Source organism: Theropithecus gelada, chromosome X (assembly GCF_003255815.1).
Source record: "Theropithecus gelada isolate Dixy chromosome X, Tgel_1.0, whole genome shotgun sequence".
Lineage (NCBI taxonomy): Eukaryota > Metazoa > Chordata > Mammalia > Primates > Cercopithecidae > Theropithecus > Theropithecus gelada.
The window spans coordinates 28550952-28559718 of NC_037689.1; the positions used below are offsets into that span (position 1 = coordinate 28550952).

At 41.8% G+C, this 8767-nt stretch overlaps 1 pseudogene; it reads left to right on the plus strand.

Annotated features, from left to right (window-relative positions):
• Nucleotides 1-299: 299 nt before the first annotated feature.
• LOC112615893 lies at nt 300-754 on the plus strand (annotated as a pseudogene).
• Nucleotides 755-8767: the final 8013 nt, after the last annotated feature.

Consider the following 8767-nt stretch of genomic DNA (forward strand, 5'->3'; position numbering starts at 1 on the left):
ATATCTACTGGAATGTCACTTCTTCAAATGAACCATCTCTCCCCCAAGACTGAGTCAAATCCCCTTATAAGATACATATACATGCATATATATTTGTATGTATAAATGTATACATATTCATGTATCTGTATCCTTCACTGCACTTAGAACAGTTGTAAATTCACATTTATTTGTGTAATTATTTAACTAACCACTGAGGTAGGAACCCATCTAGTTTTGATAGTCCTTGTATTCCTAGCAAATATTACAGCACCTGCCTCAGAGTGGGAGTGTAATGAATATTTGTTGGATTTTTAAAAATGCACATCTTTGGAAAAATGGAGAAGACCATCATTCTCAACATTGAACCATTGGATACAATAGAAAATGTAAAGCCCAAGACCCAGGATAAGGAAGGAATTCCTCCTGACCAGCAAAGACTGATCTTTGCTGTCGAGCAACTGGAAGATGGACGTACTTTGTCTGATTACAACACTCAAGAAGAGTCCACTCTTCATCATGTGTTGAGATTTCATGGTGATGCTAAGAAAATGAAGAAGTCTTACACCATTGCCAAAAAGAATATGCATTACAGAAGGAAGGTTAAGTTGGCTGTCCTGAAATACTCCAAGGTGCATGACAATGGCAAAATTGGTTGCCTTCATGGGAAGCGCCTTTTAGATGAATGTGGTGCAGGAGTTTTTATGGCCAGCCACTTTGACAGGCATTATTGCGGCAAATATTGTCTTACTGCTTCAACAAACCAGACGAGTAATTGTGTATGAGTTAATAAAAGACATGAATTAAGAAAATAAAAGTCATAGGTTGAAATAGAGATTGTTCAGCCAATTGACATAAGGTAGAGCACTGACAAACAGAAGCTGCTCACCTTTAGTGGCGGTTGTGTTTGGAGATAGCAGAGAAGCCTCCTCACTTCCTCCAGGACTCAGAGAAGGTGGGGGAAGGAGGTCTTTGGTGTCTTAGTCCCTTCTCACCTCTTTGGCATTACTTCCTTCCCTCCCAACCTCACACCTTATAATCTACTAACTCCAAACCGACAGGAACTCTCCTCCCACGCACTACATTCACACACCCTAGGTTCACATGTGCAGGTGTGCATATACACACACACACACACACACACACACACACACACAGGCTGTTATCTCCCAACTTCCTGAGAAATGCTTAGGCAGGAGTCTAAATCCTGAGCCCCTTCCAGGGGTTGCCTTGAGCAGTTGCTTACTCAACCCAAATGCCTCAGATACTGAGCTCTGGGCTGTCTGTGTGTACTGCTGTTTGCCATGTAAAATCCCTCCATTGAACACATCTGTCTACTTGCCCATCTATCCCAAAGGTCTAGAGGTACATCAAAATCAAGGGCCATGTCTTTTCTTATGATTCCCAGGGTAGCCTCTAATTAAGAAAAATTCACTTATTTGAACCAACTTCCCCAAAGAATAGAAAGTTCTAAAAATAAGAGGAATCAGCAGAAAATTAAGTTCCAGTTTCCTCATTCACCTCTCCTGCCCAAATAGTACTCTTTTTGTCTGGACTCTTCTTCCTCTTTCCCCTTCTGACTGCCTCCAATGCCTCCAGCAGAATGAGAGAAGCTGTCCAGGCTGCAGAGAGGAGTGGTAGCAACTGGATCTTGCCTCAGAAGGTGGGGACAGGGTAGGCAGAGGGGGAATGCTCTCGCTGGAAATGTCAATGCCCCATGGGCAGGGGACTGCAGAGAGAGCTTCCTTTATTGAAGGCATGAAGTCAGAAAACTGGGAATTGGTACCTTCCAAAAAGAGGGAGAGCCAGCTGGTAGGAGAGAGGGTGTGTGAGGCGGTGCCAGGCTAGTGGACACTGCACATAAAGAATGTCAGAATATAAATGTTTATTTGTTACTGAGTCCTGGTTTTGGGTGACTCCAGATGGAAAGCGCCTATTGGCAGGTGTTTTGTCTCTCTGCAAGGGGCACGAGGGTGCTGATAGTTGCTTCTGTCACTTGTTTCATTCCCACGGAAGCATGCTTGCACTTCCCAGGTTAGGCTTTCGGTCAGGTTTGGGCTTGTGGAATCGTTTCATATTTTTGACATTATGGTTTTGCAACACCTAGCTTGCCAGGATGCTTGCCCCCAAGCAAGTTCTTCTCTACCTGCCCCGCACAGATGAGGTTGTGTGCATTTTTACCATTACTCTCCAGCGGACCATTCAAATACAAACATACTATATTTGTATCTCAATCACTTGCACTTGAGTCTGCTTTTAAGATTTGTTTTTCTTGCCCACTATGCAAGTAAATGCCTTGTTTGTGATCATCAAAGTCAAGTGTTTAGACAACCTGCTCAGGCCCATTATTTTCCCCATTTATTTGATGTCTTTTTTAAAAAAAATTTTTAAATATTGGGTATAGTGGCTCACACCTGAAACCCAGCACTTTGGGAGACTGAAACAAGAGGATTGCTTGAGCCCAGGAGTTCAAAACCAGCCTGGGCAACAGAGTGAGACCCTGTCTCTATAAACAATTTAAAAATTAGCTGGGCATGGTGGCATGGCAAGTGCCTATAGTTCCAGCTTCTTGGGAGGTTGAGGCAGGAGGATCACTTGAGTCCAGGAGGTCGAGGCTACTGTGAGCTATGATTGACCACTGCACTCCAGCCTGAGTGAGAGAGTAAGACCTTTTCTCAAAAAATTAAAAATAAAATAAAATAAAAAACCACTTAGATAACCTGCTAAGGCCCATTATTTTCCCCATTTATTTGATAACTTAAAGAGAATCATTTAGAATAGAAAAAAGTGACAAAAAAAGAAAAAAAAGAAAAAAGAAAGAAAAAAATTTTAAAGAAAAACAGGAAAAAAAGGAAAATTTAAAAAGTGAGTGACAGCCGGGCGCGGTGGCTCAAGCCTGTAATCCCAGCACTTTGGGAGGCCGAGGCGGGTGGATCACGAGGTCAGGAGATCGAGACCATCCTGGCTAACATGGTGAAACCCCGTCTCTACTAAAAATACAAAAAACTAGCCGGGCGTGGTGGCGGGCGCCTGTAGTCCCAGCTACTCGGAGGCTGAGGCGGGAGAATGGCGTGAACCCGGGAGGTGGAGCTTGCAGTGAGCCGAGATCGCGCCACCGCACTCCAGCCTGGGCGACAGAGCGAGACTCCGTCTCAAAAAAAAAAAAAAAAAAAAAAAGTGAGTGACAAAGTGAAAATATTTGGATTATCTTCTGAGAGGTGAGGAATTTGAGACTGTAATAAACATAAAGGACATCTATGTGTAAGAAAAGATTATATAATTAATTACCCAGATGCATGAGGTCTAAATGTTCCTGAGTTTGCCTAAATGTCATAGTTATGCTAATGACATGTATTCTATTTTATTTTTACTTAGAGGCAGAACTGAAGTTTGGGTGGCTGCCAACAAGTTGTTGAGCTTGAAAGCGATGCTATAAATTTCCAAGGACATGACTGCAGTTGCATCGGATGTACTTGTCTACTCAGCTGATGTTCAAGTTCAAAATAGAGCTATGTTCTGAACATGGGCAATGTTCTTAAAGGAGAATTTTCAGGGTATCTTAATATCATTTGACCTCAGGCAGAATGAGCCAAAGGCAGTGGGGTGTAGGAAGAACATGAGACTTGATCTCTGGGAAATGAGCTCCACCACTCAACAGTGTAAGACCTTGTTGTGATGGTTAATATTGAGTGTCAACTTGATTGAATTGAAGGATGCAAAGTACTGTTCCTGGGTGTGTCTGTGAGGGTGTTGCCAAAGGAGATTAACATTTGATTCAGTGAACTGGGAGAGGCAGACCTACTACCCTTAATCTGGGTAGGCACCATCCAATCAGCTGCCAATGCAGCTAGGATAAAAGCAGGTAGAGGAACATGGAAAAACTAGACTGGGTGAGTCTTCTGGCCTCCATCTTTCTCCCATGCTGGATGCTTCCTGCTCTTGAATGTCAGACCCTAAGTTCTTCAGTTTTTGAACTCTTGGACCTATACCAGTGGTTTGTCAGGGGCTCTGGGGGCATTCAGCCACAGACTGAAGACTGTACTATCACCAGCTTCCCTACTTTTGAGGTTTTGGGACTCAGACTGGCCTCCTTGCTCCTTCGCTTGCAGTCAGCCTATTGTGGGACCTCACCTTGTGATCATGTGAGTCAATACTCCTTAGTAAACTCCCTTTACATATACATCTATCCTATTAGTCCTGTCCCTCTAGAGAACCCTGAGTAATACACCTGGGCATGTCCCTTAGCACCTTGGATGAATCCTTAGGTCCGTGAAATAAGGGAGCTGGAGTTGATGGTCTCTAGAATGATTTCTTTTCCCAAAGTTCCCTGGTATTATTACTTACAGAAAGATAAAATGTGAAATGTAACAAAAATAGGAAGCAAATTATAACCAAGGCTGAGCCTGTTCATTGCCACTGAGGTATCTCTGGGGTTTGTGAAAATATAGGAGAGGGTATTAAAGAAAGAGTGCCATGAAAAGTGAAACAGAGGAAGTCCAGAGTCCTCTCAGACTCTGGGAAAGTCACACACATTATGTGACACACATTTCTTTATATTCAGATAGAGGCAATCTGACACGGACTTCATACATGGATTTGATAACAGCCCATTTTCAAAATGGGGAAAAATAGCCACATAGAATTATATACAATGATGTTAACTGTACTAATAGTGTTAATCTCATAATACTGTTAAAAATAAATATGTTCAAATTTATGTTGCTACTTCCACTCTAAGGACTACTATATTTTTGTATCAAAGGAGCAGAGCATAACACCATTTCTCTTATTGAGTCGATTGGACTGAGCTCACCCCACATGTGCTAGAGGAATCAATATTCATGGAGTGGAATGTCCACTAGGGCATGTGGATCTAAGGGAGAATATTGAAAGCCAATACAAAATGACAATTAAGACAGAATAAATTGGAATATTAGATTTATTTTACATTTCAGAATTTTAACTGCCATTGAGTCCATTAGAAATAAACCTACAAAAATAATGTCTTCCTATTGATGAGCTTTGTCACAGATATCTCCTGTTTCCAGACCAAAGCAATGGAAAACAATGAAGAAAAGGAAAAAATTAGGCCAGGCACAGTGGCCTATGCCTATAAATTCAGTGCTTTGGGAGTCTGAGGTGGGAGGACCACTTGAGGTCAGGTGCTTGAAACCAGCCTGGGCAACATAGTGAGACACTGTCTCTTCATAAAACAGAAAAAATAGCTGGGCAGAGTGGCATGCATCTGTAGTCCCAGCTACTTGGGAGGCTGAGGTGGGAGGATTGCTTAAACCCAGGTGTTGGAGGCTATATGATTGCATTACTGCATTCCAGCCTGGGTGATAAAGCAAGACCCTGTTCCAAAATAAAACAAAATAAAAGTCTGTCTTTGATGAGGTGAAGAACCATAGAAACACTAAAGCACAATCTATGAAGAAAGACTGACAAGCCAAATAAAAGTTGAACAGTGTGAAGGGGAGGTACTAAGAGAGGGAGAACACCTCTGATATGTTCTCCAGAATTGGTGGCAAAATCCCTAAGGCAAAACTTTGCTTGGGAAGACAAAGTGGGGATGCAAAGGAAGAATGCAGAAAAGAATGAGGGAAAGCAGGAATGATCATGGAAACTTTCAGACATAGTGAGATGTAGGCTACAAACATGGTGTGACAGAAGAGATATGACAAACAGCAGCTGCGTGGCAAGGCTGGTTTACTGAGCAGAAACAAAGTTACTTTTTTCACCCTGTCAAAAAAACATAATGGAGTTTCTTTTGAGGCAGAGAAACTCCTTCTTAACTGTGAGCAATGTCATGTCATAACATAGAGAACTGATGAGGGGAAAAGTGCTAAGAGATGACAAAATAATGGCATAGGGGATCCAAGGTATGTATAATTGGTACTCTCATAAAAAGAAGGGAAAATACTATAGGAAAAAAGTCAAAATATGGAAAAGAAGAAGATGTGACAAGGAGTGACAGGAAGGGCACAAAACTGTGAAGGAATCTGAAATCTTTGCATAGGCTTATGAGAATGTAATGAGGAATCTCAGTTTCCAAGAGGCATGGCTTTTTTTCTTTCTTTTTTTTTTTTAAAGCTCAGGATAATCAAGAAGTCACTTATTTACACATGGAACAAGAACAGAGAATGGACATTCAATTCTCAAAACTGAAAACTTGACAGTACAATGGCAAATTATCCTAACGAATAAAAGAAGGCTGACATTTCAACAGAAATTATCATGACCACAAAGAAACCTTGTAAATGAACCTAGGTATCACAAGTACATGCACCAAATAGGAAAGGTAGAGTGCATAGTCAACCAGAAAATAGAAAGTCTTTGCAGAAAAGTGTAGAAAAAGTATCAGGAAGTCTTAATCCCAGAATGAGGTAAGGGATCTAAAAATATGAATGGAAGTCAGGCATGGTGGCTCACATCTGTAATCTCAGCATTTTGGGAGACCAAGACTGAAGATTGCTTGAGTCTAGGAGTTCGAGACCAGCCTGGGTAACATGGCAAAACCCCATCTCTACAAAATATACAAAAATTAGCCAATTGTGGTGGTGCATGCCTGTAGTTCCAGCTACCTGGGAGGCTGAGGTGGGAGGATCACTTGAGTCTGGGAGGTGGAGGTTGCAGTGAGCTGAGATCATGCCAGTGACTACAGCCTGGGTGATAGAGCAAGACTCTGTCTGAAAAACAATAAAAAATAAAAGAAAAAATATGAAAGGCATCAAAAGGGGTTTTGAGTTAATATTATAGCTAGAAGAACAAGGAGAAAAGACTTCATCTTGGGTCTTATAGCATCAGCCAAATATGGGAGGTGCTCACAGGTCCTTCTCTGAAGATTATTCTCAAGCCCTTTCTTCCTGAGGGCCCAGAGAGTTAACAGTTCTTATTGGTTCTTTCTAGCTACCACTGTCTTTTCCATCTTTTGATGTTCTCTTTTTTTCTTTCCCACAAAGCCAAGCTACTAACAGTCATTCGTGATTCCCAATACAATACTCTTGGGGAAAGGTATACACTGCTGCTTAGTTATTTGAGGGCTTAGATGCTAATCCATATGGGCAAATAGACTGTAATGAACTTGGGATATAAAACATTTTCCCCATCCAAAGGCATGTAACTACCTCTCCTCTGCCCTGGGGCACTTCACAGCTCCCCGTTTGCAGACATTTCTGTTTCTTTAGGTGAAAGCTGACACTGTTTTTAATTCTTTTGTGCAATACGGAGGGAGGAGCATGAGAAACAAAGAGTGGATTTCACTGAGTTTTTCCTCCCAAAAGGCCACTAATCAAAGGGTAGAACAATAGGTGGGAACTACTGTGCTCAGGTAACCGCTTGTCTGAGAAGTTGGGCATGTGTGGGAATCCTCCCAAGTTCCAACACGTAGCTTGTCAGGTCCCCTGTGCACTACCAAGATCTGTTTGGGTCCTTGCTTCTAAAATTATGGAATGGCTGTGGTCTTTCCACAAGCTAACCAAATTCACTGGAATAAAAAAATAGTGTCAATTTCCATTTTTTCCTCATATATATATGTGTGTGTATATATATACACATATATACACCTCATATATATGTGTGTGTATATATATATTTTTTGAGATGCAGTTTTGCTCTTGCTGCCCAGGCTGGAGTGAAGTGCCATGGGGTGATTTCGGCTCACTGCAACCTCTACCTCCTGGGTTGAAGTGATTCTCCTGCCTCAGCCTCCTAAGTAGGTGGGATTACAGGTACCCACCACCATACCCGGCTAATATTTTGTATTTTTAGTAGAGACAGGGTTTCACCTTGTTGGCCAGGCTGGTCTCAAACTCCTGACCTCAAGTGATCCACTCGCCTTAACCTCCCAAAGTGCTGGGATCACAGGCATGAGCCACTGCACCTGGCCTCTCCCATAATTCTTTTACTTAATGGTTTGACACCCTCTGCCTTTGCTGGTTTGGAAGTACTAACTGAAAAAAATAAATAAATAAACAAAATGCAACAATTATTAGCAGAAAATCCCACAATGGGATAAGTTTAATAACTTGTTTTGAAGGCAGGGCTGGGTTGTGTATTTGTTCATAACTATAATTCTATATGTTCTATAGAATACTTGTCATATATGCTAGCTTTGGCTAGTCAAATTAATCATAAAATGAAAATAGCTATCAATAATCACAGTCCTGGCCGGGCGCGGTGGCTCAAGCCTGTAATCCCAGCACTTTGGGAGGCCGAGACAGGCGGATCACGAGGTTGGGAGATCGAGATCATCCTGGCTAACACGGTGACACCCCGTCTCTACTAAAAAAATACAAAAAACTAGCCGGGCGAGGTGGCGGGTGCCTGTAGTCCCAGCTACTCGGGAGGCTGAGGCAGGAGAATGGCGTGAACCCAGGAGGCGGAGCTTGCAGTGAGCTGAGATCCGGCCACTGCACTCCAGCCTGGGCGACAGAGCGAGACTCCGTCTCAAAAAAAAAAAAAAAAAAAAAAAAAAAAATCACAGTCCTTCACAATATTAAGGTGCCCTATAGGGAGTACTGCAAATTCTAGGTGTTCCATTACCTACATAATGGTAAAAACCATTTACTAGTTCTTCTACAACAAGATAGAATATCTCCTGGACTTTTATTTTCCTGCTTCTTCTCTTTGAGAATAACCGGCAGAGAGGTGATTGTGAAGTTAAAACATAGAAGAACATTAAAATCCTAAAACTATGAAGAAGTTATAGGAGAACCAAGTTGTGAAAGAAATATTTTCCAGCCTGAATAAGCTGCTTCTTAAATTTGTGAAAAGCTTACAATTTTTC